General features: G+C 47.6%; 1 protein-coding gene and 1 non-coding gene across 2 annotated transcripts in view; one reads left to right on the plus strand and one right to left on the minus strand.

Moving 5' to 3' along the window:
* The window catches only part of RWDD4 (RWD domain containing 4), a 125901-nt gene that overhangs the window by 29200 nt on the left and 82613 nt on the right, over positions 1-14088 (minus strand). The window lies entirely within an intron of this gene.
* Positions 4534-4726, plus strand: LOC134960777 (U2 spliceosomal RNA). Its single transcript, XR_010187814.1, has one exon. It is a non-coding gene; the product is annotated as a U2 spliceosomal RNA (small nuclear RNA).

Genomic DNA, 14088 nt, shown 5'->3' on the forward strand with positions numbered 1-14088 from the left:
CATGACGGTGGGGCTCCACAGGCGGAGCCAGGTACGGTGGGGGGCCGCCTCAAGAATTTCAGCGATCAGTGGGCTCGCTCACAGGTGGATCCCTGGATCCTTCAAATAGTATCTCAGGGGTACAAACTGGAATTCGAGGCGTCTCCACCCCACCGGTTCCTAAAATCTGCCTTGCCGATTGCTCCCTCAGACAGGGAGGCGGTGCTAGCGGCAATTCACAAGCTGTATTCCCAGCAGGTGATAATCAAGGTACCCCTACTTCAACAAGGCCGGGGTTACTATTCCACACTATTTGTGGTGCCGAAACCGGACGGTTCGGTGAGACCCATTTTAAATTTGAAATCCTTGAACACATACATAAAAAAATTCAAGTTCAAGATGGAATCGCTCAGGGCGGTTATTGCAAGCCTGGACGAGGGGGATTACATGGTATCCCTGGACATCAAGGATGCTTACTTGCATGTCCCCATTTACCATCCTCACCAGGAGTACCTCAGATTTGTGGTACAGGATTGCCATTACCAATTCAAGACGCTGCCGTTTGGACTATCCACGGCACCGAGGGTATTTACCAAGGTTATGGCGGAAATGATGATACTCCTTCGAAAAAAGGGAGTTTTAATTATCCCGTACTTGGACGATCTCCTAATAAAGGCGAGATCCAAGGAACAGTTGTTGGTGGGAGTAGCACTATCTCAGGAAGTGCTGCACCAGCACGGCTGGATTCTGAATATCCCAAAGTCACAGCTGGTTCCGACGACACGGCTACTGTTCCTGGGTATGATCCTGGATACAGTCCAGAAAAAAGTGTTTCTCCCGGAGGAGAAAGCCAGGGAGTTGTCATCTCTAGTCAGAGACCTCCTGAAACCAAAACAGGTATCGGTGCATCACTGCACGCGGGTCCTGGGAAAGATGGTAGCTTCTTACGAAGCAATTCCCTTCGGCAGGTTCCATGCCAGAATCTTTCAGTGGGACCTATTGGACAAATGGTCCGGATCGCATCTTCAGATGCATCGCTTAATAACCCCGTCTCCAAGAACCAGGGTGTCTCTACTGTGGTGGCTGCAGAGTGCCCATCTTCTGGAGGGCCGCAGGTTCGGCATACAGGACTGGGTCCTGGTGACCACGGATGCCAGCCTTCGAGGCTGGGGGGCAGTCACACGGGGAAGAAACTTCCAAGGACTATGGTCGAGTCAGGAGACTACCCTTCACATAAATATTCTGGAACTAAGGGCCATTTACAATGCCCTAAGTCAAGCAAAATCCCTGCTCCTACACCAGCCGGTGCTGATCCAGTCAGACAACATCACGGCAGTCGCCCATGTAAATCGACAGGGAGGCACAAGAAGCAGGATGGCAATGGCAGAAGCCACAAGAATTCTCCGATGGGCGGAGAATCATGTACTAGCACTGTCAGCAGTGTTCATTCCGGGTGTGGACAACTGGGAAGCAGACTTCCTCAGCAGACACGACCTCCACCCGGGAGAGTGGGGACTTCATCCAGAAGTCTTCCAGATGCTGGTAAACCGTTGGGAAAAACCACAGGTGGACATGATGGCGTCCCGCCTCAACAAAAAGTTAAAAAGATATTGCGCCAGGTCAAGGGACCCTCAGGCGATAGCTGTGGACGCTCTAGTGACACCGTGGGTGTACCAGTCGGTTTATGTGTTCCCTCCTCTGCCTCTCATACCAAAGGTATTGAGAATAATAAGAAAGCGAGGAGTAAACACAATTCTCGTGGTTCCGGATTGGCCAAGACGAGCGTGGTACCCGGAACTTCAAGAGATGAGCTCAGAGGACCCGTGGCCTTTGCCGCTCAGACAGGACCTGCTACAGCAGGGGCCCTGTCTGTTCCAAGACTTACCGCGGCTGCGTTTGACGGCATGGCGGTTGAACGCCGGATCCTGAAGGAAAAGGGTATTCCGGAGGAAGTCATTCCTACGCTTATTAAAGCCAGGAAAGATGTTACGGCAAAGCATTATCACCGCATATGGCGGAAATATGTTGCATGGTGCGAGGCCAAAAAGGCCCCAACAGAGGAATTTCAACTAGGTCGATTTCTGCATTTCCTGCAAGCAGGAGTGAATATGGGCCTAAAACTAGGCTCCATTAAAGTACAGATCTCGGCTTTGTCGATTTTCTTTCAAAAAGAACTAGCTTCAGTACCTGAAGTTCAGACATTTGTGAAAGGAGTGCTGCATATTCAGCCCCCGTTTGTGCCTCCTGTGGCACCTTGGGATCTCAACGTGGTGTTGAGTTTCTTAAAATCACATTGGTTTGAGCCACTAAAAACCGTGGATCTAAAATATCTCACGTGGAAAGTGGTCATGTTATTGGCCTTGGCTTCAGCCAGGCGAGTGTCATAATTGGCGGCTTTATCATGTAAAAGCCCTTATCTGATTTTCCATATGGATAGGGCAGAATTGAGGACTCGTCCCCAGTTTCTCCCTAAGGTGGTGTCAGCGTTTCACCTGAACCAGCCTATTGTGGTGCCTGCGGCTACTAGGGATTTGGAGGACTCCAAGTTGCTAGACGTTGTCAGGGCCCTGAAAATATATGTTTCCAGGACGGCTGGAGTCAGAAAATCTGACTCGCTGTTTATCCTGTATGCACCCAACAAGCTGGGTGCTCCTGCTTCTAAGCAGACTATTGCTCGCTGGATTTGTAGTACAATTCAGCTTGCACATTCTGTGGCAGGCCTGCCACAGCCAAAATCTGTAAATGCCCATTCCACAAGGAAGGTGGGCTCATCTTGGGCGGCTGCCCGAGGGGTCTCGGCTTTACAACTTTGCCGAGCAGCTACTTGGTCAGGGGCAAACACGTTTGCAAAATTCTACAAATTTGATACCCTGGCTGAGGAGGACCTGGAGTTCTCTCATTCGGTGCTGCAGAGTCATCCGCACTCTCCCGCCCGTTTGGGAGCTTTGGTATAATCCCCATGGTCCTTACGGAGTTCCCAGCATCCACTAGGACGTCAGAGAAAATAAGAATTTACTCACCGGTAATTCTATTTCTCGTAGTCCGTAGTGGATGCTGGGCGCCCATCCCAAGTGCGGATTGTCTGCAATAATTGTAAATAGTTATTGCTAACTAAAGGGTAATTGTTGAGCCATCTGTTGAGAGGCTCAGTTGTTTTCATACTGTCAAACTGGATATAGTATCACGAGTTGTACGGTGTGATTGGTGTGGCTGGTATGAGTCTTACCCGGGATTCAAAATCCTTCCTTATTATGTCAGCTCATCCGGGCACAGTGTCCTAACTGAGGCTTGGAGGAGGGTCATAGTGGGAGGAGCCAGTGCACACCAGGTAGTCAGCCCGCTATTCCCCATGGTCCTTACGGAGTTCCCAGCATCCACTACGGACTATGAGAAATAGAATTATCGGTAAGTAAATTCTTATTTTTTGCAATAGTCCCATGTGGACTCTATGCTATTATTTAAGAGTACTCTTTCCTTGTCTACAAACAAGTTGATATGCTTTGTGTGGCCCTTTCAAATCCCTTACCTGTTTTAATGAAATTCAAGTGAAGTGTTATCATGTTGCCCAACTTTGCCCCCGAGTAGTAATTGGTGTCTTCCAAAGATTAGTAGTAATTGAATTAAAAAATATTTAATTATGACATATTTTAGTTGCGAGTGGACTTATTTCATTATCATTTGTTGTATTTGGTGATGTGTAAATTTGTATTCTCTACCACGTGTGGCTATTTTTCTTAGAGCCTGTAACACAAAAGTTATAATGGCGGTATACAATCTCTCCTATTTGCCCCGATGCCAGCAATTATTGAAACCAAATCCCTGATAAGTAAGCACTTTTTCCTCGATCTCAGCGGCGGACACACATAGGTTTTGTGACTTTTTATGGACCCTATGTATTTTCATGTGAAAAAAGGGCTATAATTGGATAGCATGATAATGATCATCTTGCAAAAATTGTGAAAAAAGCCTTTTCTTTTTTTCTTTTTGGCAAGAAAAATTACAGCAGCTAATAGGTTACCATCCTTAGTAATAGAATTACCGGTGAGTAAATTCTTATTATTTACTTTAGGGAGTTGCTGGGTGTTTTGGCGCCCTCAAACCAGTCTAAACTGCCTCACCCGATTAGGCCCTGCCCCCAGCAGCACTGCAGGAAGCTCCTGATCACGTCAGCAGCTCAGCATGAGGGGGAGGGGGAGCACGGTCGTTCTTTGCACTGAGATAGTGGGACTATTGCTGTGATCAGTATCAAGCCCACAGGGTGGTAACTTTACAAGTGATCTGCCTATAGTATAATATACACAATAGCAAGTATTCTGGGACTATTGCAGATTTCTGTACTTAGCCCAGCAACTATGCCAAATATACACATGATATTTGCTTGTTAGAAAATCCTACCTGTGTTGTCATGCACAAAAAAATGTAAATATGGTGGCTATTACTGTGTTCAGCATTTAGTCCACCAAATTGGTGGTATAGCTTCATTCAATAGCGGGTATAGTGGGACTTTTACTGCCTCTACTACGTAGCCCACCAACTGCAACCAATGTGCAAGTGATAGTTGCTTATTATCTCAGCCAAGTTCAGGTGTAATATCTGTTTTGGTTTTTTTTCAGTTTAATATCGGATACGCTCCCTATTTAGGGACCATATATTACATGAATTTTTAGTAAGATAGAAGAGGAGCTTGCTCTGTCCACTTTATATATTAACCTGGTATTGCAGTGCGTCCAGGACCAGTACACAAATACCGGTATTGTCAGAGTCTGCCTTTGCTTGCACTATGACAAGGGACTGGTACTCTGTTTACTACTTATCCCACAAACCTTGGTAAAAATAAGATTTTACTCACCGGTAAATCTATTTCTCGTAGTCCGTAGTGGATGCTGGGACTCCGTAAGGACCATGGGGAATAGCGGCTCCGCAGGAGACTGGGCACAACTAAAGAAAGCTTTAGGACTACCTGGTGTGCACTGGCTCCTCCCTCTATGACCCTCCTCCAGACCTCAGTTAGGATACTGTGCCCGGAAGAGCTGACACAATAAGGAAGGATTTTGAATCCCAGGTAAGACTCATACCAGCCACACCAATCACACCGTATAACTCGTGATACTATACCCAGTTAACAGTATGAACAATAACTGAGCCTCTCAACAGATGGCTCAACAATAACCCTTTAGTTAAACAATAACTATATACAAGTATTGCAGACAATCCGCACTTGGGATGGGCGCCCAGCATCCACTACGGACTACGAGAAATAGATTTACCGGTGAGTAAAATCTTATTTTCTCTGACGTCCTAAGTGGATGCTGGGACTCCGTAAGGACCATGGGGATTATACCAAAGCTCCCAAACGGGCGGGAGAGTGCGGATGACTCTGCAGCACCGAATGGGCAAACTCTAGGTCCTCCTCAGCCAGGGTGTCAAACTTGTAGAATTTAGCAAATGTGTTTGACCCCGACCAAGTAGCTGCTCGGCAAAGTTGTAGAGCCGAGACCCCTCGGGCAGCCGCCCAAGAAGAGCCCACCTTCCTCGTGGAATGGGCTTTCACTGATTTAGGATGCGGCAGTCCAGCCGCAGAATGTGCAAGCTGAATCGTACTACAGATCCAGCGAACAATAGTCTGCTTTGAAGCAGGAGCACCCAGCTTGTTGGGTGCATACAGGATAAACAACGAGTTAGTTTTCCTGACACTAGCTGTCCTGGAAACATAAATTTTCAGGGCCCTGACTACGTCCAACAACTTGGAAGCCTCCAAGTCTTTAGTAGCCGCAGGCACCACAATAGGTTGGTTCAAATGAAAGGCTGATACCACCTTAGGGAGAAATTGGGGACGAGTCCTCAATTCTGCCCTATCCATAATGGCAAATCAGATAAGGGCTTTTACATGACAAAGCCGCCAATTCTGACACACGCCTGGCCGAAGCCAAGGCCAACAGCATGACCACTTTCCACGTGAGATATTTTAATTCCACGGTTTTAAGTAGCTCAAACCAATGTGACTTTAGGAAATCCAACACCACGTTGAGATCCCAAGGTGCCACTGGAGGCACAAAAGGGGGCTGAATATGCAGCACTCCCTTAACAAAAGTCTGAACTTCAGGTAGTGAAGCCAGTTCTCTCTGGAAGAAAATCGATAGAGCCGAAATCAGGACCTTAATGGAACCCAATTTTAGGCCCATAGTCACCCCTGACTGTAGGAAGTGCAGAAAACGGCTCAGCTGAAATTCCTCCGTTGGGGCCTTCCTGGCCTCACACCACGCAACATATTTTCGCCAAATGCGGTGATAATGGTTTGCGGTCACTTCTTTCCTAGCTTTAATCAGCGTAGGAATGACTTCCTCCGGAATGCCCTTTTCCTTCAGGATCCGGTGTTCAACCGCCATGCCGTCAAACGCAGCCGCGGTAAGTCTTGGAACAGACAGGGTCCCTGCTGCAGCAGGTCCTGTCTGAGCGGCAGAGGCCATGGGTCCTCTGAGATCATTTCTTGAAGTTCCGGGTACCAAGCTCTTCTTGGCCAATCCGGAACAATGAGTATAGTTCTTACTCCTCTTCTCCTTATTATCCTCAGTACCTTGGGTATGAGAGGAAGAGGAGGGAACACATAAACCGACCGGTACACCCACGGTGTCACTACAGCGTCCACAGCTATCGTCTGAGGGTCCCTTGACCTGGCGCAATATCTTTTTAGCTTTTTGTTGAGGCAGGACGCCATCATGTCCACCTGTGGCCTTTCCCAACGATTTAAAATTAGCTGGAAGACTTCTGCTGACAGTGCTAACACGTGATTTTCCGCCCATCGGAGAATCCTTGTGGCTTCTGCCATCGCCGTCCTGCTTCTTGTGCCGCCCTGTCGATTTACATGGGCGACTGCCGTGATGTTGTCTGACTGGATCAGTACCGGCTGGTTTTGAAGCAGGGGTTTTGCCTGACTTAGGGCATTGTAAATGGCCCTAAGTTCCAGAATATTTATGTGTAGGGAAGTCTCCTGACTTGACCATAGTCCTTGGAAGTTTCTTCCCTGTGTGACTGCCCCCCAGCCTCGAAGGCTGGCATCCGTGGTAACCAGGACCCAGTCCTGTATGCCGAATCTGCGGCCCTCTTGAAGATGAGCACTTTGCAGCCACCACAGCAGAGACTGCCTGGTCCTTGGAGACAGGGTTATCAGCCGATGCATCTGAAGATGCGATCCGGACCACTTGTCCAACAGGTCCCACTGAAAGGTCCTTGCATGGAACCTGCCGAATGGAAGTGCTTCGTAGGAAGCTACCATTTTTCCCAGGACTCGCGTGCAGTGATGCACCGACACCTGTTTTGGTTTCAGGAGGCCTCTGACTAGAGATGACAGCTCCTTGGCTTTCTCCTCCGGGAGAAACACTTTTTTCTGTTCTGTGTCCAGAACCATCCCCAGGAACAGTAGACGTGTCGTAGGGACCAGCTGTAACTTTGGAATATTTAGAATCCAACCGTGCTGTTGTAGCACCTCTTGAGATAGTGCTACCCCGACCAACAACTGCTCCTTGGACCTCGCCTTTATCAGGTGATCGTCCAAGTACGGGATAATTAAAACTCCCTTTTTTCGAAGGAGTATCATCATTTCGGCCATTACCTTGGTAAATACCCTCAGTGCCGTGGACAGACCCAACGGCAACGTCTGGAATTGGTAATGACAATCCTGTACCACAAATCGGAGGTACTCCTGGTGATGATGATAAATGGGGACATACAGGTAAGCATCCTTGATGTCCAGTGATACTACGTAATCCCCCTCGTCCAGGCTTGAAATAACCGCCCTGAGCGATTCCATCTTGAACTTGAATTTTTTTATATATGTGTTCAAGGATTTCAAATTTAAAATGGGTCTCACCGAACCGTCCGGTTTCGGTACCACAAACATTGTGGAATAGTAACCCCGTCCTTGTTGAAGGAGGGGCACCTTGACTATCACCTGCTGGGAATACAGCTTGTGAATTGCCTCTAGCACTGCCTCCCTGCCTGAGGGAGTTGTTGGCAAGGCAGATTTGAGGAAACGGCGGGGGGGAGACGTCTCGAATTCCAGCTTGTACCCCTGAGATACTACTTGAAGGATCCAGGGATCCACCCGTGAGCGAGCCCACTGATTGCTGAAGTTTTTGAGACGGGCCCCCACCGTACCTGGCTCCGCCTGTGGAGCCCCAGCGTCATGCGGTGGACTTGGAGGAAGCGGGGGAGGACTTTTGCTCCTGGGAACTGGCTGTATGCTGCAGCTTTTTTCCTCTACCTCTGCCTCTGGGCAGAAAGGACGCGCCTTTAACCCGCTTGCCTTTATGGGGCCGAAAGGACTGTACCTGATAATACGGTGCTTTCTTTGGCTGTGAGGGAACATGGGGTAAAAATGCTGACTTCCCAGCTGTTGCTGTGGAAACGAGGTCCGAGAGACCATCCCCGAACAACTCCTCACCCTTATAAGGCAAAACTTCCATGTGCCTTTTAGAATCTGCATCACCCGTCCACTGCCGAGTCCATAATCCTCTCCTGGCAGAAATGGACATTGCACTTATTTTAGATGCCAGCCGGCAAATATCCCTCTGTGCATCTCTCATGTATAAGACTGCGTCTTTTATATGCTCTATGGTTAGCAATATAGTGTCCCTGTCTAGGGTATCAATATTTTCCGACAGGGAATCTGACCACGCAGCTGCAGCACTGCACATCCATGCTGAAGCAATAGCTGGTCTCAGTATAATACCTGAGTGTGTATATACAGACTTCAGGATAGCCTCCTGCTTCCTATCAGCAGGCTCCTTTAGGGCGGCCGTGTCCGGAGACGGTAGTGCCACCTTTTTTGACAGACGTGTGAGCGCTTTATCCACCCTAGGGGATGTTTCCCAACGTGACCTATCCTCTGGCGGGAAAGGGTACGCCATTAGTAACCTTTTAGAAATTACCAGTTTCTTATCGGGGGAAGCCCACGCTTCTTCACACACCTCATTTAATTCCTCAGATGGGGGAAAAACCACTGGTAGTTTTTCTCCCCAAACATAATACCCTTTTTTGTGGTTCCTGGGGTAATATCAGAAATGTGCAACACATTTTTCATTGCCTCAATCATGTAAACGTGTGGTCCTATTGGAATGTACATTCGTCTCATCGTCGTCGACACTGGATTCAGTATCCGTGTCGACATCTGTGTCTGCCATCTGAGGTAGCGGGCGTTTTAGAGCCCCTGATGGCTTTTGAGACAGCTGGGCAGGCACAAGCTGAGAAGCCGGCTGTCCCATATCTGATATGTCGTCAAACCTTTTATGTAAGGAGTTGACACTTTCACGTAATTCCTTCCACAAGTCCATCCACTCAGGTGTCGGCCCCGCAGGGGGTGACATCACATTTATCGGCACTTGCTCCGCCTCCACATAAGCCTCCTCATCAAACATGTCGACACAGCTGTACCGACACACCGCATACACACACAGGGAATGCTCTGACTGAGGACAGGACCCCACAAAGCCCTTTGGGGAGACAGAGAGAGAGTATGCCAGCACACACCAACAGCGCTATATAACACAGGGATTAACACTATAACTGAGTAATTTTTCCCAATAGCTGCTTGTATACACAATATTGCGCCTAAATTTAGTGCCCCCCCTCTCTTTTTTACCCTATGTAGTCTGGAAACTGCAGGGGAGAGCCTGGGAGCGATCCATCCAGCGGAGCTGTGAGGGAAAATGGCGCCAGTGTGCTGAGGGAGATAGCCCCGCCCCTTTTTCGGCGGACTTCTCCCGCTTTTTTCTATGTATATCTGGCAGGGGTATTTTACACATATATAGTCTCTATGACTATATTATGTGTTATTTGCCAGCCAAGGTACTCAATATTGCAGCCCAGGGCGCCCCCCCCCCCCCCAGCGCCCTGCACCCATCAGTGACCGGAGTGTGAGGTGTGCTTGGGAAGCAATGGCGCACAGCTGCAGAAGTCTTCTGCCGCCGATTTCCAGGACTCTTCTTGCTTCTGGCTCTGTAAGGGGGACGGCGGCGCGGCTCCAGGAACGGACGATCGAGGTCGGGCCCTGTGTTCGATCCCTCTGGAGCTAATGGTGTCCAGTAGCCTTAGAAGCCCAAGCTAGCTGCAAGCAGGTAGGTTTGCTTCTCTCCCCTTAGTCCCTCGTAGCAGTGAGTCTGTTGCCAGCAGATCTCACTGAAAATAAAAAACCTAAAATAAACTTTCTTTTTCTAGGAGCTCAGGAGAGCCCCTAGTGTGCATCCAGCTCAGCCGGGCACAAAATTCTAACTGAGGTCTGGAGGAGGGTCATAGAGGGAGAAGCCAGTGCACACCAGGTAGTCCTAAAGCTTTCTTTAGTTGTGCCCAGTCTCCTGCGGAGCCGCTATTCCCCATGGTCCTTACGGAGTCCCAGCATCCACTTAGGACGTCAGAGAAATATTAATGGCTGAATTAATATAAAATACTCTGTGGTCAATACTTTCACCTAAAGCAGTGATCGTTGGTGGTCTGTTTTCCTTTCGTTATTTCTATGTCAAGACGCAAGACAGACTATTTATTTATTTTTTTCTTGTGCACTATGTACCTATAAATTGACAAAATCGCTGCACAGAGCTAAACGCTCCTTGCGCAGCTTATACTGTGCAGTGAGCCAGGTCCTTGACAGACACTATAGCTGAGTTACTGCAAAGGACAATCATTTGGCCTAGTTGTAATGATCTCTAGTTATGGTCACTTCTAAGGCAGGTCTTAGTTTTATACTTCCTGGTGCCTGTCTGAGATGGCTACCTTAAGCAGGATGATTGCGTCCTCAGGCTGTACCGCCAGTTGGCGGAGTACTATACCTCCCTCTATTTCGTTCCTGGTTCTGATCCACATTTTGAGGCTTTATCTCAGGAAATTAGTAAAATAAATCTGGTCAGGGAGGATGCTTCAGGATAGGAATAAGAAATAGACTACTGAGTTAATTGGTTTCCACCTCTTCCCTCACGTTGGGACGATGTAGCGGTTCATGTTTCCAGGGTAATGCGTCTGAGTGTTTCTTTATCCTTTCGCTGATGAAGACACTGACCTGATGGAGGTTCCACTAATATTTAGTAGACGCATACATCATGTGGTGGCCTAAGACAACGGTCTTTCCTAAAGTACAGTATGTGACCTTGAATCACCGCAGATTGACAACAGTGGGGCGGTTATTAAATTGGTATTCATTCTGACAGGAATATTCCTATGCCCTATCCTGGCTAATGCATGGATCTTAGGCCCTCATTCCGAGTTGTTCGCTCGCTAGCTGCTTTTAGCAGCATTGCACACGCTAAGCCGCTGCCCTCTGGGAGTGTATCTTAGCATAGCAGAATTGCGAACGAAAGATTAGCAGAATTGCGAATAGAAATTTCTTAGCAGTTTCTGAGTAGCTCCAGACTTACTCCTACACTGCGATCAGTTCAGTCAGTTTCGTTCCTGGTTTGACGTCACAAACACACCCAGCGTTCGCCCAGACACTCCCCCGTTTCTCCAACCACTCCCGCGTTTTTCCCAGAAACGTCAGCGTTTTTCCGCACATTCCCATAAAACGGCCAGTTTCCGCCCAGAAACACCCACTTCCTGTCAATCACACTACAATCACCAGAACGATGAAAAATCTTCGTTAGGCCGTGAGTAAAATACCAAACTTTTGTGCTAATTTACTTGGCGCAGGCGCACTGCGAACATTGCGCATGCGCAATTTGCGACTAATCGCTCCGTAGCGAAAAAAACTACCGCGCGAACAACTCGGAATGACCCCCTTAGAGCGGTTGCAGATTGCATAATGCAAGTTGTCCATTATTGTATAAGATGATCCTTTTCAATGTTGTTTTCTTGGAATCTATTTCTATTCAATCCTGCATCTCTGCCCTGTCTATGACGCCTATATATATTTATTTTGATTGCGATTTGTGGAATTCTGCTTTCAAATCAAAGCGTGCCTTGCAGGCAGGAGCAAATAGCACTAGCAGTAAGGTGTCTGCCTTCAGTATAACAGTTCATAGGTTCTCATTCTGAGTATGACTGCTAAAAAATTTGTTATTTAAAATAAATATCAATGAAATATGTATTCTCTTAGAAGGCATTTGTCCACCTGGAACTCGGACTTCCTATATGTCCTCTGCAGGGCTCATGGAGTCGGGTGGTCTGGTTCTCAGTGGGGGAAAACAAACTTTCTCAGATTCCACTGGTCCGTTGGATATACCAAATTATATCATTAGCATATATTCTGAATATTGGGGAACACGTACCAAGCAGGATTCTTTGTTATCCCTCTTATTTGCATTTCATCCCAGCTCTAATCCTTGCAATCTGTTCACTATCCAACGCGGGAGTATTCATTCCAATCCCTTTCCCATCAACAGGGTCTTGGGGTTTTTACTGTTATTTTCCCATCACTGCCATATTTGGTCGATTGTTGCAAAAATAACTCCTTCTCATGCACCTTTTGTCATACACATCTACAGTGGACCTTGGTTCCGGATTTCTTACTTTGTGGAGGATGGTGTTCAGGGGTTTTCTTTTCGACCCCAGGTATCTCGGTTTTTTTTGGCTGAGTGCAGGATTTCCAGACCAGAATACACTCTTTTCTGCAGTTTCCTCAGGGGTCAGTGATCCATGGCATACACTTCCTCTGCAAGATAGAGGCGACTTTACAGGTGGCTCCATTCTCCCGGTCTCATGCCTGGATTCTTCAATCTCAAATTCTATGTTCTTAATCCCAGGCAGAATTGAGTTTACATAAACAACAGTTCAGTATGTCACTTCAAATACGACAATATCTTCGTTGGTGTCTACACAATCCGAATCTGACCCATAGGACTCCCATTTTCTGTCTTGACATGGAAGGTCCTAACCACAGTCACTAGTATCAGACGTTACGGTTTTGGGTTTCAACTTTGGTTTTCCAAAACATTGAGGTCCGCAGTGGAGATATCCCTTCCATCTCCCGGCAATCCACAACGCCTTGGCTCCAGCTCAAGGCTTTCTACAAGTGCTCGCCTTGGCAGCACATATACTAAAAAAAAAAAAAATTCAACGATACAGAGAAGATTAGCATGGTCTTGCATCCAGTCGAACTTCGACACTGCAGTGGCCTATATCAACATGCACAGTGGCACTTGCAGCTGGAGAGCCATCGGAACGGTATCTCACATATGCAGAGGGCTGAAATATCGGCCAGTTCCAAAATGGACAACTGGGAAGCGTACTTCCCGGGATGTCATGCTTTTCTTCCCTGAAGAATGTGAAATAATCCAACAGGTCTTTCTGATTTTTATGTACCTGTGTGACAAGCAGATATCGACCTCAGGGCTTCACGTCTCTGCAAAAAGGACTTCCTTGGTACGGTGATCGCTCCGGGGATCCTCTTGTGGCAATCATGAATGCCGTGTTAGCTCCTTGTCACTTTCATCTGGCATATTTGTTTCTGCCTCTGGCAGGATCCAGTGAGTGCTTCAACACATTTGACCAGTGGCTCTTTCGGTCTAACTAAATTGCTCTGGATTTGCCTGTCGACACCAGGGTGGCCAAAGCTTCTTGTAGTGTACCTCTTCGGCCAGATCTTCACTTTCAAACTGTGTCATCACCGGGATTTGTCTCGTCTGATGGTGGCGGCGGTATGATTGTGGAGAACAGCATCATCAGAGTAATAAGTTTACCTCAGTCAGTAGCCCTGACTATGTTTCAGGCTCGCAAACCAATCACAGTGCCCAGTAAAACTTTTCGTCTTTTGGTGCGAATATAAAGAGACATGAGTATACTGGGTCCTAGAGTCAAAGCTATGTCGATTTCTGCTTGACGTGTCCTGTAGAATATGCAATGGACAGATGATGCCGACTTAAGAGGCATATGGAAGGCTGAGGATTGTGTGGAGAAGGGTTCTCGGACCTGGTCTCCACAGCTATAGCTGGTAATTCTGATATTTTGCCTTATATTCCTGCACAGCCTAGGAAAGCACGACATTATCAAATGCAGCCTTTCGAATAAAGAAACAAGAAAGTCCGAGGTGCGTCCTTTCTTGCCAGAGGCGGGGGCAGAGGAAAGAAGTTGCACAACACAGCTAGTTCCCAGGAACAGAAGTCCTCCCCGGCCTCTACAAAAATCCAC

This window comes from Pseudophryne corroboree, chromosome 1 (genome assembly GCF_028390025.1).
Source record: "Pseudophryne corroboree isolate aPseCor3 chromosome 1, aPseCor3.hap2, whole genome shotgun sequence".
Taxonomy (NCBI): domain Eukaryota; kingdom Metazoa; phylum Chordata; class Amphibia; order Anura; family Myobatrachidae; genus Pseudophryne; species Pseudophryne corroboree.